The 18,331-nt window shown below is 35.5% G+C and overlaps 1 long non-coding RNA gene across 1 annotated transcript in view; it reads left to right on the top strand.

Moving 5' to 3' along the window:
* Nucleotides 1-16,652, top strand: part of LOC145673911 (uncharacterized) — a 122,838-nt gene extending 106,186 nt beyond the window's left edge. Inside the window, exons 7-10 of the long non-coding RNA XR_014128844.1 lie at nt 1,262-1,357; nt 2,952-2,981; nt 4,560-4,631; nt 16,100-16,652. This is a non-coding gene — a long non-coding RNA (uncharacterized LOC145673911). The remainder of the gene's footprint in view (nt 1-1,261; nt 1,358-2,951; nt 2,982-4,559; nt 4,632-16,099) is intronic.
* Nucleotides 16,653-18,331: the final 1,679 nt, after the last annotated feature.

Below are 18,331 nucleotides of genomic sequence, written 5' to 3'. Positions count from 1 at the left end.
TTGATTTAAATCAGTCCGATTTAAATCGAGATCTAAATCACCTTATTTTTTTCAAATAAAAATTATTGATTTAAATCAAATTACGAAATAAATTAATTTGAAGTGAAAATAAGTGAAATCCTGTTTCTGTTCTGTTATTTCGAGTATGGAAATAATCATAAGAAGTAAAAATATAATTGTAAAACAACCAGATTGTATAACTATAAAAAAAAAACAAATTTTATAGCAATTGAATCATAAACTGAAGTCTAAGTGAACTTATATGCTAGGCTTCTAAAATATTATCTGACCTAAGTCCCTGAGTGTAATATAGCTTGTAATTAATTGAAAATGTATGTACAAAAAGATGCTTCATAGAATTTCATAGATTACAGTCAAATTTCGGCTTCAGTACTTAACCACTTAACTGTTATTGTTATCTTCTTAAATTATGTCTACATAGTATGTTACCTAATATTAAAATTGTTAGTACTAGTACTAGACTACATGATATAAAACCTTTTGAAAATTTGAAAACTTTTGCCATATTTGTATGTATATATGTAGAGATCTGTATTATTGTTTATAGACAATTGTGGAGTCTTTAAAAACCGAAAAAAATGGTAACAATGTATATAAAAATAAGCAGTACACAGATAGTACACTTAAAGTTTTGACTAAGAGCACTGGTAAGCTCTGCTAGTGCGATCGATTTCTTTCTCTCGTACAAAATCGTACTACTACCACCAAGCTTTAAGTGATCCAGTGATTTTTCACTTCGATGGCATTATTTAAATTGAGATAAAGTACAAATGTTACAGAAAATAATAAGAACGAATTTCCATTGCATAATCATCAGGATATCTACTGATGTTTGAAATCTGGAAGTATACTGGAAATTTCTATCGATACTAGAAATACTGAAATTGATCTGGAAAATATTATATACTGAAGAAATGTAAACATTTTGTTTGAAACTGGTCAAGATAGTAACCCCATTGTCTGGGTATAGGTGGTGATGTGGCTAACTGGCCAACAGGGCTGTAGTGGAGAGTGTACGACGGTGAAGCTGAAAGACATTGCGAAATCAATCACAATAATTTGTATTCTGTTGCTATGTATATTTTATTATTAATAGGGGTAGGTGGTAGAGCAACCTTGGCTGAACCTCGCCCTCAATAAAGTTTTTATTATTATTATTATTATTATTATTATTATTATTATTATTATTATTATTATTATTATTATTATTATTATTATTATTATTATTATTCTATTTCAGATAGTGGTATTTCGGAATCAACAATAGATGATATTTTAGAAGACTTGATGCCATCGTGGTTGGCTTTGGTAATTCATGTGTTAATGAAGAGAAAAGGTGTGTGCGAACATTGTGCGTGTATTGCTTAGTATATAGTAAGAACAACTTGTTTGTATTTTTACTTTTTTATTTTTATTTTATATTTTAAAGACTTCAAACTATGCAATAAATGTGTTGAAAGTTTTATAAATAAATTTTGTTGATTCGTTTGTTTGTTGGCAGATATTAGAGCAAAAGCGGGAGAAGGTATTGGGAACTGTTTTTTTTAGTTGATTTAGTGTTTTAATAATAGATTTTATTTATCTTTTGTTAATTCTTAATTTCAACGGAAAATGATTTATATTAGCCATTTTATATTTCATTTCCTTTTCATAATAAACAAGATATTCCCCATTAATGAAACCTTCTCTACTAAAATTAGTGTAAAACCAAGTTAGCTCTTCTTACTAGCCTACTCTAATTACCTAAGTGAATTATTATTATGAAACCTGCTGAACAAATATCATTCATTTTTCTTACGCTAATAGTAATAACTGCGGTGCTGCCACTGAACAACCGCGGTCCCTTCACTCAATTTAACTGAACCTATTTCAGATATCTTATAGTGCATGAACTCCCTCATTAAAAAATAAACAAGAAATATCCATTAGATCAATATTTGTTATTATGGTTAGTGTTTTTTTTTAGATTTGGAGTTGTCTTTTTTTGGGGGTGGGGCAGAGCCACCCCCTTAGTGCTCTGAGAGTGACCCCCTCGGGATACTAAGTGTGCTCCCGGAACATTATTTCTGAAAGAAAGAATGCTTGTGGTGGTCAATATTTGCAAGAAGTATCGTCATTAAAAAAAAAGTGCACTACAAAACTGAGTTTTCGATAACTAAAACACGTCAGCCACTTATGATGCATTTTTTTTTTAATTCCTGAATAATTAAACTTGAGAGAATGAGAGTGTGGACTATAGACAGAACCATGATGATGTCCTTGCTTTTCGGTTACCCTCCAAACAATGTGTTATAGGTCGTACTTTTTTATACGTATTAATTGATGTGTTCTTTTTGGGTGCAGACGCAAACAAACACCTTATGGTTACTTATCATTATATTTATTAATGTTATTTTTTGTTAATATTTAAAATTATTTATCTTTAATTTATACATATAAAGGAATGAATAATTATAATACGATAGCATGTCATATACAACTTGCATTATGCTCTGCGGTAGACTATGCAATAAACTTCAAATCGCTTGAGCCACCTCTGACTGTTAATCAATTTCATTCAAATTTCACAGAAAATTGTTTTTCGTAAAATGAAAGAAAATATGAAAGGGACAGAGGTTGAAATGTCAGACATATGAAAATAAGGAGAGCCCAAAAATCATATCGAGAGCCCAGAAATCTAAATCCTAAATCTTACATAGAGGGTTGATAAGTTACAATAAAAAGGGCGCCCTGCTATTCCTTCATTTCTCTGCTGTATTCAATAGAGATTAAAAACATGTCACTCTTTTATTACCTATGCTATATTAAATATGAGGTGCTTCTAAAATATAATTGGGTTAAGTGTGTCTACTTCCTAATCTCTGCTATGCTATATAGGGGTTATAATTTCTATCATATGTCATATTCTATTAGTATCAATTTATTTTCAGATATAAGACCTTCCGGGACCACCCGTTCAGGTAAGATATAAATATTTCCAATCGTTCTTATTATTGCATAGATACGATCAATAATTGCAATAATGATGTCTCTGCAATAATGCTTCGTATCGATTATCATCTAGTTTTAATTTTTGTTATATTTCATTTTAGTTTGCAAGTTTGCATAATATTCATAATATATAATAAATAGAACAAGTAGACGTAATGAAAATTAAGCGACCTATTTTATTGCAGTATCACCGCTATTTACAGTTTACGGAAATGAACTTTTGAAATTGTACTCAAAATCTGAGTTTTATATATTCTCTTGTGGCTATATGTTGATGTACACGCTGGGGGGATGCTTTCCGTATTGAGCAGACACGTAAGTGAAGATGAACAAGCGCATAATTGAAGATTTGCTTCAGTATTTGCTAATACGACTGGTCAGTAGCGTATTTAGGGGGGGGGGGTCTTCCGGGTTTAAAGTTAGCCCTTCGCTTTCTATCTTTTCGCTGTATTGTTTGATGTCCACGCCAATAATGCTGTCTGGAAAACTTTAATGTAATTTTTATATTTCATTTTATAAGTAGCACATAGTGAATCAACTCAATTGTAACCTAACAGTAAAAGGAATTTTAAGTGTTGATTTCGTGAACTCTGTCGCGGAATCGATATTTAGAAAGAGAAAAAGATAGCGCAATATTAACGGGAAATAGAAGCGCAAGCTCGAAATTTAAATTGAGAGTTTTTGAATATTTGACCTTCGATTTGACCTTGATGTGAGAATCGGGATCAGCAACAATCCATTTCTCATATTATAGGTTAATTCTATTTTTTTAAAGTATTTTTAGTGGTTTTCATAATACTGAAGTAAGTTTTCTTTCGCAAGACTGTGTGTAGATTTCAATACGAGCGGAAAAATTAACATATGCTTGTGATCATGGCTACTATTCTGGCCGAATTATCAAGTAAATAAACCTTAGAAAGATACGAGCACAAGAGTGAGTATAACATTTAAACACGTTCAGAAAGGTTAAATACAGTGTGTGCACTCAAACAATGTATAAATATATGTAGCTATTGAGTTGAGTTTACTTTGAATTTAACGGTCCTTTCAGCAGCGATGCTATATGAAACAGGACCTACTGATTAAAGTGGAATCCAAGCCACATGAGCTCCTGCTGGGAAACGAACCGGGGTCTCCCACGTTAAAAGCGCGAACGCTAATCGCTAGCCACGAAGGAGCTATATACATGGTTATTGTCATTTGATTTATTGAATTAATAAATCAATTATTTATTACAGATGTCAAGGGGGGGTAAGGCATTATTGTCCCATTTTGAACTATTGCACCTAAGGCTCTACGTCCTGTTAGCTAATTTTATCCCCAACCAATATAAATTAACTAATTCGCACACTACCCATGATTGTTCTTTCGGATAAGGGAAACAGCCATTCCGCGCCAAAGGAGACATTTAAGTGAAATTTTATGTTTGTGTTAATTTGAAAAGTACCTGAAGGGCGATAACATACTGTAGTTATAGTAATGAGAAAAATAGAAGTATTTTTTGTTCTAATTTTATCTTTTTTTCTTTTTTTTTCCTTTTTTTTTAGGAAGAGTCACTAAACGAAAATATGAACCGGAGTAGGCATACCTCACTCCGAAGGAACGTCATTATAAGAATGGTGAGTATTTTCTTTTTAGCATTTTAGTTTTTTCAGCATTTTACGTAATCGCATTTTACGTAATTAATAAGTTTTACATTAATTGACGCTGTGCACATATATTTCATACAAGTTAACAAAAAGTTGAATAGTTTACAAGAAAATATTATATGATTCAGTTCCACATATTTGTATGTATCATTAGTTTCACCTTCGACGTATTTGTATCATTAATTTCTGTTATTTTTTAAATTTAATCCAATCTAATTTTGGTTCTCCATTGTATTCACTGCATAACTAATTTTCCAAGCAACGTAAGAAAAACAGACTATTCTCTGAACAAGTTAACTATACGTCAGAAATCTCAACACCTTTTCCTAAGTCTTCAATGTAAAAACCCAACAACCAGAGAAGAAAGGAGACATGCTTTAAGGAAAACCGCAGGGAATTAGGAAACTGGAATGGAGGGATATAATAGAGAAATAGTATTAAGAATACAACGTATACAAAAATTAGTTTCGTTACACAAGATGGCAACCTTCAGAGGTTTGTTTTAAAATTTCGTAAGAATAGATGGGCGGTAGGGTTCAGTGTACTTTTTTCATGTCAGAAAGTCGAAGGATGAGTACTGTTTGTGGCATAAATTAAATTCAAGGCTACTCATTTACATTCATTACAAGAAAAAAATGAATCATTGAATCCACTCGTCAACGTGTCATTCAGTTTTGCTCTAAAGTTACTAGTTTTTTTAATGTTTTTTTTTTTTTCACTTGCCAAAGCAAGAAAGCATTGAACTGAAGAACTCTGTAAAATTACGTATGGAACATGCATTTCCTTAATTTCTTTATAAAATAAAATGTTTACACTGTTCAACAACGAAAATGTAAATTGAACAAAATCAGCTAATTCTTATTGATTTTGTGGTGCTGATCACGAATTTGAAAGTTATTTTCGAATATTAGCTCTACTTTTCGTTTTACAGGCATGTCTAATAATAACGCTTTAAAAATAAATATATTCGCTTCGTTTGGGGTAAAATGTTACACTGATCCGGCAACACTGGAGAAACTATATGAACGCTTGGTTTCATTGTGTTCCTTATCTCAGTAGTGTTCTGCTGTTGTTAGAAAAGACAGGTTTAGTGCAGATATCAGCGTTTTGGGTGTGACGTTTGTGTAGTGCAGGACATAAAAGTACAAGTACGCAAAAATACTGGTATTTCTAATGTATATTTTTAAATAGTTGTCGGAACTATTTCAAGTGACATTTTGAGGATTTCAATAAACAAAAATGCCGCGAAATTGTGTAAACAGTGCGGATAGCTTCTGCTACGTGTGTGGGGAAGTGACATTTTCCTCACAAAAGCAGACTATAACACCACTAATAAGAAAAGCCTATCAATATTATTTTGGTTGTAAAATTGGAGACCAAGATAAATCTTGGGCACCCCACATTGTGTGTAACACTTGTGCCAGCAATCTAAGAAATTGGATTAACGGGAAGGGGCGCTCAATGCCTTTTGCAGTGCTCATGATATGGAGGGAGCCAAGCGACCACATCAGAGACTGTTATTTTTGTATGGTTCCTTCCGTCAAGAAGGGAATTTCCACGAAGAAGAAGCGGGCCTTGATCTATCCCAACATTCCTTCTGCAATGCGCCCTGTTCCACATGGAGAAGGACTACCTGTTCCTGACCCACCTAAAGAATACGATCTTTTTTCTGATGATGATCAAGAAGTTGAAGCTCCTGAATCGAAGGACCTTACGTTTGTTGCAGAAGAACCTCCATGTGAACCACATAAACTTACTCAAAAGGTACTAAGTGATCTAATCAGAGACTTGGACCTCTCGAAAAGCAAAGCCGAAATTTTAGCGTCACGCTTAAAGCAATGGAATTTATTGCAGGAAAAAGTAAATATTTCAGTGTATCGGAATAGAGAGATGTTCACTTCATTTTTTACTATGAAAGACACACTTGTGGCATGTACAGATGTAAATGGTCTCATGAGGGCACTTAAAATCAATTACGAACCTACGGAGTGGAGGTTCTTTATAGATTCGTCCAAGGTGAGTTTAAAGGCAGTGCTTTTACATATTGGAAATGAACTTCCTTGAATTACGCAGTTCATATGAAGGAATCTTATGAAAACTTGAAACGTTTACTTCAAGCCATTAAATATTACGATTTTCAGTGGCTCATTTGTGGTGACCTTAAAGTAATAGCACTGTTGCTAGGTATGCAGTTAGGGTATACAAAGTATTGCTGCTTTATACGTGAATGGGACAGTAGAGATTGTGGATCTCATTACCGCATAGGTGATTGGAGTACCAGAGAAACTCTTCAGCAGGGAGTGAAAAATGTGCAGCATGAACCACTGGTAGATCGTAACCGAATTTTGCTTCCCCCTCTACATATTAAATTAGGTATTATGAAAAGTTTTGTTAACAGCATGAACCAAGAGGATGAGGCCTATAAGTACCTAAGAGGACAATTCCCTCGATTAAGTGATGCCAAAGTTAAAGAGGGCGTTTTTATAGGGCCACAGATTAGGCAACTATTCAAAGATCATAAGTTCAACGAAATTATCCAAGGTGAGGAGAAAGCTGCGTGGGAAAGCTTGAAGAGTGTTTGTTCACATTTCTTGGGAAGACACCGAGCAACAAATTACAAACAACTGGTAGCAAAGTTATTGTGCTACGAAAATCTTGGTTGCAATATGTCTCTGAAACTCCACTTTCTTCATTCACATCTAGACTTCTTTCCCGAAGATTGTGGAGCAATAAGTGACGAACATGGTGAGCGTTTCCATTAAGATATTACAGCCATGGAGAAGAGATATGAGGGAAAGTGGAGTTCTAACGTATTGGCCGACTACTGTTGGACTATTGCAAGGGATGCTCCAGATGTAACCTACAAAAGGCAAGCCAAGGGAAGACGCTCAAAATAAAATAAACATAATCCTGTATAAAAGATCACTTGAAACTTTTGTCTACATTGCAGTGTAGTTCTTGCACAAGAAGGTATTTGTACATATTTTTCATGTTTTGATGTTAATACTGATTTTTATTACGGAATTGTTAATGTTTAACTTTGCCACGGTTACTTTATTTTCTGTATCGCTGTGAAACTGATATTTGCACAATTTTGAAAAAAATGAAGCACAAGGGTATAGAAAGCTATAGGCTAGGGCACTTCTTAACTCCCCAGCTTATCACATCACAGTGAAATAGATAAAAAAAATGTGAAATGTAGGTTTTTAGAAGGATTTTACTTAAATGTTTTATAAATATTAATACATTTGTATATATACAGCTACAGAGTTGGCGTGGGTCAATGAAAACTTGACCCACCACCCACCGCGACCCACGACCCACTGACCCACGACCCACCATGACCCCCTCTGACCCACCATGACCCACTGTGACCCACCACCCACCATGAGCCACTCTCATCCACTTTGACCTACTCTGACTCACCAAAATCCATCGTCATAACTCTGAACACGATCCACTTCCTCTTCTAAACTGACTAAAGAGTTTACACTTGTAATAAAACAAGACTGTGAAATTGTCACTAATCGGAGTTTGAATTTCTAGTCAATCGTTGAAGCACCACTCTGTTAAAATAACGGTGGATCTTACCTTTACGATATAAAATGATAAAGTGTTTGTCAGTGAGGAAATTAAAACAGTTCGAGGTGGGGGGAAATTAGTGTGTACCTAAAATATACTTGTACTAAGAGAGTATTTTTGCAAGTGTTAAATTCTTAAATTCCACAGGAAACTTCTATTCACAGGAAAATACCACTGTAGAATATGGAAAAAAGTTATGGTTTCTCAGTTCACAGTATTTTTCTCACAGAAGACTTGAAAAAATCAGTTTTTCATAGTGTATAAAGGTGCTCGGGTACCCTATGTGAGAGCATTTCCATAGAGCATGCTCATAATTGTAATTTGTGTAGTCACTAAAACACCACGTTTAATTTAAGTTACAAATATGTATAATTGCAATTATTATGAATATTTATTCAAAGTAGTTGACCTAAAGCAAAGAAGAGACTCACTAAAAATTAGGTACAAAGTTGAATAACACAAATAAACCATTAGTAATATTTGGTCTAGGAATTAATTCGTGCGGGTGGACAAGAGATGGCGCAACGAACGGAGCGCCCCACAGTTCCGTGTATCCACACGTGTGTTGCAAACCCCTGTCATCGCGTATCGTTCGTAGTATAGGGCAGTGGATTAAAGCGTCAACAACACCAGTTTGTAGTTAAGTGAACATGGCGCAAATTGTGCCTGATAAAGTGTTTTTGCGGGGGTCCTGCTGCATTACTTTAACATGCAGAAAAGTGCGACTGAAAGTCATCATATTTTGGTGGAAGTGTATGGTGACCATGCTCTAGCTGAGCGAACGTGTCAGAAGTGGTTTGCACGGTTTAGAAGTGGTGATTTCGGCTTGGCAGACCAAGAGCGAGCTAGACAGCCAAAAAAAAATTTCAAGACGAAGAATTGACAGCATTGCTTGAGCAGGATTCGTGTCAAACGGAGGGACAACTTGCAGCAGCATTAGACGTTGATCAAACAACAGTCTCCAAACGCTTGAAAGAAATGGGAATGATTCAAAAGATGTCACATTGGGTTCCACATGAATTGAAAGACAGAGACGTTGAAAGACGAAAAACCATTTGCGAATTGCTGCTTCAACGACAGAGCAGAAAGGGGTTTCTGCATCGAATTATTACGGGTGATGAGAAGTGGATCCATTACGAGAACCCTAAACGAAAAAAGGCCTGGGTGAAACCAGGTGAACCAGGTCCATCACAACCAAAACGAGATATTCACTGTGCAAAGGTTATGCTGTGCATATGGTGGGATATGAAAGGTGTGGTGTACTATGAGCTGCTGCAACCGGGTGAAACTATGAATGGAGAACGTTATCGACGACAATTAATGCGTTTGAAGCAAACTCTGGCCAGAACACGACCAGAATGGGAGAACAGACATGATAAACTTATTGTTCAACATGATAACGCTCGCCCACATGTCGCAAAACTGGTCAAAACCTATTTAGAAAATGTCGGATGGGAAGTTTTACCCCACCCGCCGTATTCACCAGACGTTGCTCCTTCGAACTACTACTTGTTCGATTGCATGAACAACGATTTGATTGGACAGCGGTTTACTTCTTCAGAAGATATGGAAACATGGGTCTCTGACTGGATCGTTTCCAAGGATGATGACTTCTTTCGCCACGGAATCCGTACATTGCCTGACAGATGGGCGAAAGTGGTGGCTAGCGATGGACAATATTTTTCTTAAGGTATTTATGTATTTTGTGTTTGTACTACAGCTTCAATGTGTGCGTACCAACCGCACGAATTAGTTCCTAGACCAAATACAAGCATACATTTTCCGTAACTCGTTATTTTCCACCTTAAAACAAATCTGAAATCGGATTTAGTTCCTGTTGGTAACTTTTTGGCGGTAAATCATCCGCAGTGGAATGATGTCCATCCTTCAGCCAAGAAATAACTAACTCGTCTACTTTGAGCATGTCTAGCGGTGGGCCGATTAACATTGATGAGCAACAAGTTAGACAATTTTTGAGCACTTAGTCTATTTCTAATATCAGTCATCTGTAAATTCATAAGGGGAAATCCCCATTCGCACTCTGTCGTGGAAATTGATAATACTTCTATCCGATTTCTGCAACTTCTCATCGAAAATCTACTTGTTAGACTTAAGTCTGATAACGATTTTTCTTGGTCAGATTTGAAATACTCAGCAAGAAGTATCATCTCTATATCACCATACAACATCTTTTCGACATCGACCATGTCAGTTGGCAATGTCGACCCATGTAGAACAGAAACTTCATCTACCACGCCTTTGATAGGGAATCTTGTGAATAAATTATCAATTAAAGCCTGATAAACTGATGATTTCTTATTTATTTATAAATTTAATTTTTGTAATTACACATGAAGGTTTGATACCATTACCAAGTTCCCTCCCCCGTCTAGAAAGCGAAAGGGAACGAGATTCCTGGAAAGTGTTCAGAGGTGAATGGGAATTTCCCTCCTTCAGCTTCAATTACCACACTGCTGTTTGCCATGTGCCAAATTACGATGAATTTCAATAAAATTATCATAGTATAATTATTTCCTTGTTGAATTATCAATACTTTTCAGTGGAAAAAAGGATGAAATTTCAAAGTTCCAAATCAAAGTAAGTAGACCAACGTAAAGGGGAAAAAGTGTAAAATTTTCCATACAATTATGCGTACAATCAAAACTTCAATTTTCCGTGTAATTAAGCTTACAGTACAAATTTTATGCCTATATTTCTCACAACTTTATGGGTTGATTGCCCTGTGCTGTAAGCGCTCCATATAATAAACATAAGCTTCAGCAATTATTATAGCAGAAAGCAATGGATATATGAAGCCAAGCACTGCATTTTTTGTTTCTGATTTTTTTCTTAAATAACATCGATCGTTTTCGGTCATTTTTACAAACCAACTCACTACCAATTTTCCATATATAGAATTGCCCCCCCCCCTCCACATAAAGGAGAATTTTAAAGAATGTTAGGATACATTCTTTTATTTTCAATAAAGAGTTAATACGCTGAATTTCAGCTCCGCAAGTTTAACGGCTTGCGAGATACTCTTTTTTTTCGCAAAAATTCGGATCCTACCTCCTTAGGATATTATGCATTATAATAAAAGCAATATAACATCCCAATTAGACTAACTATATACTATATACCAAACGTAATTTCATTTGACTTTGCAATTTGACCGTGATGATCAGGCACATATAGTTACATTCAATTTTTTATATAATAATTTATATATTACAGTGATTCAACATTGTAGTTAGGTCTAAAAACTCACAGGTCTCGAAAGCCAAGTTGTAGTGTAAGTTCTATTGCTATTATTACTATTAAAAATATCAATATCCAAAAGTGCCTGAAGTTCTTTTTTCGCTTGGTTAGATTTACTCATCTCAGGTAAGTAAACAGAAACAAGTGAAAAAGGAAGGGAAATGAAGGTCTTGAAAGTAAAACGGAGACAAATTTACCAGTCTTCAGAAGATACTGTCTACAATGCAGGAGCAGAGAGGGTCGGTAGATCATACTGTCTGTGGGTCGCAGTGGGTCATGGTGGGTGGTGGGTCGCAGAGGGTCACGGTGGGTGGTGAGTCACAGTTGGTCATGGTGGGTGGTGGGTCACAGTGGGTCATGGTGGGTGGTGGGTCATAGTAGTCACATGCTTTTGACCCACGACCCATTGACCGACTCAGAAAACTTGACCAACTTGACCCACTTGACCTACTGACCCACCGACCCACTGACCCACTCCATCTCTGTACAGCTGCTGTTGTACAAGGACGTTTTTTCACAATCTGAGCTAAGAAAATTCTTGTATTATCATTTCATTTCCTATTATGTATAAATGAATGTAAAAATCGCAATTTCAAAGATTTTACATACTTTCGATCAAAATTTGTTGAACAGTGTTATTCATGAAATTATTATTCATAGCTGTATTTTTTGTTGATCATGAAATAATTATAGAGTAATAATTTTAGAAAGGATTCAAAATATGTGTTTCGAGAAATTTTGATAGGTTGTACTAGGTTCACAAGGCGACAATATATCTATCCAAGCCTGTTCAACAGTGGTTTACGAACAAAACTTGGGTGCTCGGACATTTGGATTTGCCAGCAAAGGCTCGGACATAAGCCCGATGGAAAACTTATGGGACGAATTAGAAATCCAGTAACGCTTTCTTGATCGATACCCATGATTCTAACATTCCATATAACTGAGTTCCATTCAAATCAGGAATATCGCTTATTTTGAATTATTGCAGTCTGCTAAGATATTTTCACTCTGAAAATCTCCTGCTGTTTGCATTGTACCGATTTGGTTCTAGCCACCATCTTCAACAACTTGAGTATCTGCTCACTGCCTGAACCCTGCTAACGCTATCATCTCCCTTGTTTCCATTAAATTGGTAATAATCTATATTTTGAGACACAACCAGTAAAATAAAATATTATATCCTCGTTACATTGATCTCTTCCGTCTCGATTACATGTTGTAGGTATGCTTATAAATACATGGGTAAGAGGTTTCCTTTCCTATTGCATTTGATTTTTTTTTCATTTCTACCTGACTTAACATGTACATGAATAACATTTATTATGAAATTATTGAATTGATATTTGTCTCGAACGGACTCTCGAGTGGTAAATCGTTCACCTCTGGTACATGCAGTCCCTAGTTCGACCCCAGATCGGGCCAAGTGACCTTTCTCGTACGTGGTATGTGTGGGTTTTCTCGTGTTCTCAAATTTCCCTCCTTCTTCATTCCACCTTTTCATTCATTTCTCATCGTCACTGTCTCTTTTACCCTACCCGGCATAATCGTGGAACGTAAAATTCAAAGATTTATATTTTTATCGAAGGTTTAACGTCACAAAGAGCCGAACGTGAGAATTCACTTCGGTTAGAGGTATAGAATTCGAAAAATAAACCCCTACATAAAAATATTGGAGTACAGGTTACAGCGTTTTTCTCTTAAAGAGGGGAAAGGGGGATAGTAGTGGGGCAGCTGTGGCTCAGTGGCAGTGCGTTCACCTCTCGTGCGTGGCGTCCCTGGTTCGATCTCAGTTCGTGTTAAGTGGGCTTTGTGGTGGGCAAACACCGTGTGGCTGGGTTTTCTCGGGTTCTCCGTTACCTCCCACTTTCTTCAATCTACCAATTCATTCATTCATTCATTCTCATCATCATCGTTTCCTTTAGTTTACCCGGCGAGACATAGTGTATTTTAAGGCTTTCACATAACCACTGATTGAAATTGAAATATAAGGACACACTTTACTCTTTCTACACATAAGTAGGTTATGATAAATCCTGCATACTATACTATTAGTACTACTATTTTTTTCTTTGTATCAATTTGAATATTGAACTTACAATAAGTATTTCTTTAGATATTATTATGTAATATTTTTGTATATTATGTAATATGTAATATTTTTTATAAATTTAGATATATTTAATTTCAGCTGAAGTTTTAATTACATGATATAAAAATTTTAAAATATGTTAATCATACACATAGTTGATTCAGACAGTTCCATGGAAACCTGCCTTTATAATGAATTTACCAGATGCTTCTTTGACTTACCAATCCAATTTCTAGTTAATTGTAGGTCTCAATCAAATCACTGGCGAAGGTTTCAGATTCCTTCTGATACAAATTTTAAGTTAACGCTACATACCAACACTATTCATAATAGCTTTATATATTAGTACAGGGGGAGGGGTTGTAAGCGTGTCCTTGTTCCTCCTTTCCCTATGTAATCTTAATATCTTATTTGGTTTAAATGTCTTAGTTTTAAGTTTTTCTTTGGAAGCTTATACAGTATCTACTTACATATGCATATGTTTCTTCATATTTAGTGGTCTTGTTTATTTTTATCTTCGACCGTTTTTAATTATTTTATTTCTGTTAATGTAATAGGGTAAATATTAGAACACCTGCTTCAATAAATAAATTTGATGTTTAATCCCTTTACTACTATAATTGCAGAAAGAAAAAAACTACCCAAGACATTGTCTATTTAATTCTGCTAGATCATAAGAATTACATGAAATCCCATTGAATAAAGCTCTCTAAAATGTATTGAGCTTTTGGACTGCAGTCGCACTATAGTTGTCGACAGTAAAGGTCTGAGTCGATCAATTATGCTCAGCAGCAATTCATGATGCACAATGTGATTCCAGTCCCACCAGACACACAACATTACTTTCCTATATGTGGCACCAAAGGTTCAAGTTTCTTTTTGTAGTCAGCTTTCTCCAAATGTTTTAACACTGTTTGGTGATGCATCTTACTTTATTCGTAATGTCATGACCGGCGCTTGTATGCCTCCCAGACACATTGTAGTATTTTCAATATTCAAAAAAGTATTTACGAGTCCTCAAAGAAATTAATACTTGCGTCTCCAGTGCGTCTAACAAGTTTTGCATATCTACTAGCTTCTACAGTCAGTTGTTAAATGAAGTTAGACCTGACCCACTGCACCTCGTATTACCCTGAGATTTGAGACACTAACGCAGTCTCGTGTTCAAAGTACTTAGTACTTTTTATATTACCTGATATTTTGCATTGATCGTATAGATATCCTTCAACACTATTCGGGACAGTTCTTTCACAATCATTCACTTTCTTTAATCATTAACTTCCTTTGCTCTACAAGGCATACCTGTTGGACATTAATAAAATGTTTTCATTTTCTAAGTTCTAGGAGCTTCTAAGCATAGAACTTTTCCTTTTATTCTTAGCTAACTATGAAAAATATAAAACTTTTACTTTGGATGACTTTTTAATTTATAATTAAAAGAAAGGATAATTAATAGTTTCCTGATAGGTTACAGATTTCTGCATTAATATGTTTTAACAAATGAATATCCTTGGTTTATAATATATTTATAATTGAATTAGAGGAGTCAAAGGTTGAAAAAAGGTTTGTTATTTTAAATTTATAGTTGTTTTTTGATATTAGTACTATCTAAAGTAGGCTGAGTTGTGTTTGAATTAAAATATATAATAGATGCAAATAGTAGGTAGCATAAAGAGAATATAATAAATAATATGAGCCATTTTAGAGGAGATATTTGTGGAACAGAAAAATACTATTGAGTAGTAATTTAAGCTTGACATGCTTACGTTATAATTTAACTAATTTTTCCATTGGGAGTAATTGTTACTTTACTTTCTTTTGGTTTAAGAGACCATTGCTTACTTTCAGCCATCCAATGAAAGTTCTTGCATTATTTTTGTTATTCAGTTAATAAATACTGAATGAGGGCAGGCTTCAACAACAATTGGTATAAAGCTGTGATTTGCTCCACAGATTTCTGAGCACTGACCGAAGAATAAGCCTGTACGTGTAATATTGGCTGCTACTTGATTTAAACGTCATGGAGTAGCATCTGCTTTAATACCAAAGGCGGGTATGGCCCATGAGTGAAGAACATCCGCAGCAGTAATTAAGATACGAATATCAATGTTAATAGGCAATACAATACGATTATCTACATCTAGTAGACGAAATGAATTAGGATTTATTTCATTAATAGGAATTATATAAGAATCAAATTTTATTAAGGAGAAGTCAGAATATGCATAACTTCAGTACCATTGATGCCCAATTGTTTTGAGAGTGATTGCTGGTTGATGGATTTCATCCAGTATATATAGAAGTCGTAGGGACGGCAGGGCAATAAAGATTAGTGTAACGGCAGGCAGGATTGTCCAGATGGTTTATATGGTTTGTCATTCTAATAAGTCACGGTTAATATATGTGTTTGGTAAGAGGGAGGCTAGTAAATAGCCCACAAGGACTGTAATTATAGTTACAATGAGTATTGTATGATAATGGAAAAATATTGTTTGTTCTTTTACAGGAGATGCAGCATCTTTGAGACCTAGCTGATTTCAAATGGCAATTTCTAAGGAAGATGATTGTTGCCTTATATTTGGGACTTAGACCCAATGCACTTATCTGCCACCTTAGAACTTTGTTAGTAAGGGAAGTTCAGCATAGCAATGTTCTGCAGGTGGCAAGTTTTGAAATCATTCTATTGATGTTGTCTGTTGGTCCGAAAGGACTACCGGCCGAGCTCTTGCAAAGGCTTCTCATATAATAATTACAAGTACTAAGACGGCGACGAAGGAGAGGAATGAACCAATGCTTGATACTATATTTCATGTGGTGTAGGCATCAGAGTAATCTGAATACCGACGGGGTATTCCTCTTACACCTAAGAAATGTTGAAGAAAGAATGTAATATTTACTCCCATAAACCCAAACAAGAAAATATTAGACATTTGAGCAATCAGTATTATTTTCACAATGGAAATGTATTTTGGATTGCTGTTTTTGTAAGAACATAGCATATATAAAAATATAAAAAAATGCTACATGTTTTAGAAGTTCTATAATTTTTTATGTTTACGAAGAAGAAACATAGTTTTGCATTAATATCTTAATAATATATTATACCTAATTATATAATCAATTAGAATGAAAAATAAATACTGCGAAAGTATATAATCAATTAGATTGACTTTCTTGATAATATGAGTGTGAAATTTCGGATTTTGTAAGGACTTATTGAGCGATCCTAATGTCTGTTACAACTAGGATGAACATTACATAGGAAAAGATGGAACAAGGACACGCTTATAACCTTTTCCCCTGTATTGGTAGATTGAAGAAAGTGGGAGGTAGCGGAGAACCCGAGAAAACCCAGCCACAGGGTGTTTGCCCACCACAAAGCCCACTTAGCATGAACTGAAATCGAACCAGGGACGCCACGTACGAGAGGTGAACGCACTGCCACTGAGCCACAGCTGCCCCACTACTATCCCCCTTTCCCCTCTTTAAGAGAAAAACGCTGGAACCTGTGCTCCAATATTTTTATTTATGGGTATATTTTCGGAATTTTGTACCTCTAACCGAAGTGAATTCTCACATTTGGCTCTTTGTGAATAAATAAATAAATAAATAAAAGGAAATTTTACTGTTACTGAAATGCCTTTCTTACCAACTTAGGAGCGGAATATTTGGAAACGTTCAAATAGGTGTCTAATTTTTAATTTAAAGTTGCCAACATATGCCAAAAATTGTAAGTAGTCACACGGTAATTAAACCATGCTAGTGGACGCTAATAACAACTGAAAATGTCTATCGATAGAAGTAGATGGGGGGCACCTGACCCCCGGTAGCTGAAAAATCGCCTTTTTTTCCATGGTCTCCTGAGAGCAAGGACTCAATTTTCCACTGTCTCACGATACGCTATGACCCACGCCCCGTCCACCCATGATCTTTTACGACCTCCATATTAGGGGTGTATTTGTTCCCTTTTATGAGCACTTTTAAGGGGGTGTACTCGTTCCCTTTTATGAGCACATTTTAGGGGGTGAACTCGTTCTCTTTTATGATCACTTTTCCACCCCCTACGAACACAGAGATAACACGTAACACATAACAAAGGTGTACTCGTTCCCTTTTATGAGCATATTTTTCAACCCCCATAGCAGAGACAATGAACACACAGCAGAGCAGATAATACAAAACACAAGAGCATGGCTTATTTTCCAACCCCAGCAGAGACTATGAACACAGGGGTGTACTCGTTTCAACCCTTACGAACATCAGACTACGTAACACACAGCAGAGCAGATAACAGATAAGAATACGTAACATATAAGGGTGTATTCATTCTCTTTTATGAGCATATTTTCCACCCCTTATTTTAACATAGCAGATTTGTTCTCTTTTTCCACCCCTATTTGAACATAGCATAAGTACTCGTTCTGTTAGAACCTTCCCTCCTCCTTTCTCATCCAGGGCTTGGGACCGGCAATGGCGGAGTTAAAAGGTTAGGTTATTCATTTGTAGACATTTTAGCAGAGTTTAAAAAAAAATAACGACGTCTGGTTATTCACACACATATAATCTCATGTCAACCACCATCACGCATACATGGTTTACGGAGAACTTAATCTCGCGCCAGTGACCATCACACATACATGGTTTACGGAGAACTTAATCTCGCGCCAGTGACCATGGTTTACGGAGAACTTAATCTCGCGCCAGGGACCATCACACACTCGGTTTACGGAGAACTTAA

Source organism: Thermobia domestica, chromosome 17 (genome assembly GCF_964235325.1).
Source record: "Thermobia domestica chromosome 17, izTheDome1.hap1.1, whole genome shotgun sequence".
Lineage (NCBI taxonomy): Eukaryota > Metazoa > Arthropoda > Insecta > Zygentoma > Lepismatidae > Thermobia > Thermobia domestica.
This window is presented reverse-complemented; position numbering and strand designations above follow the sequence as displayed.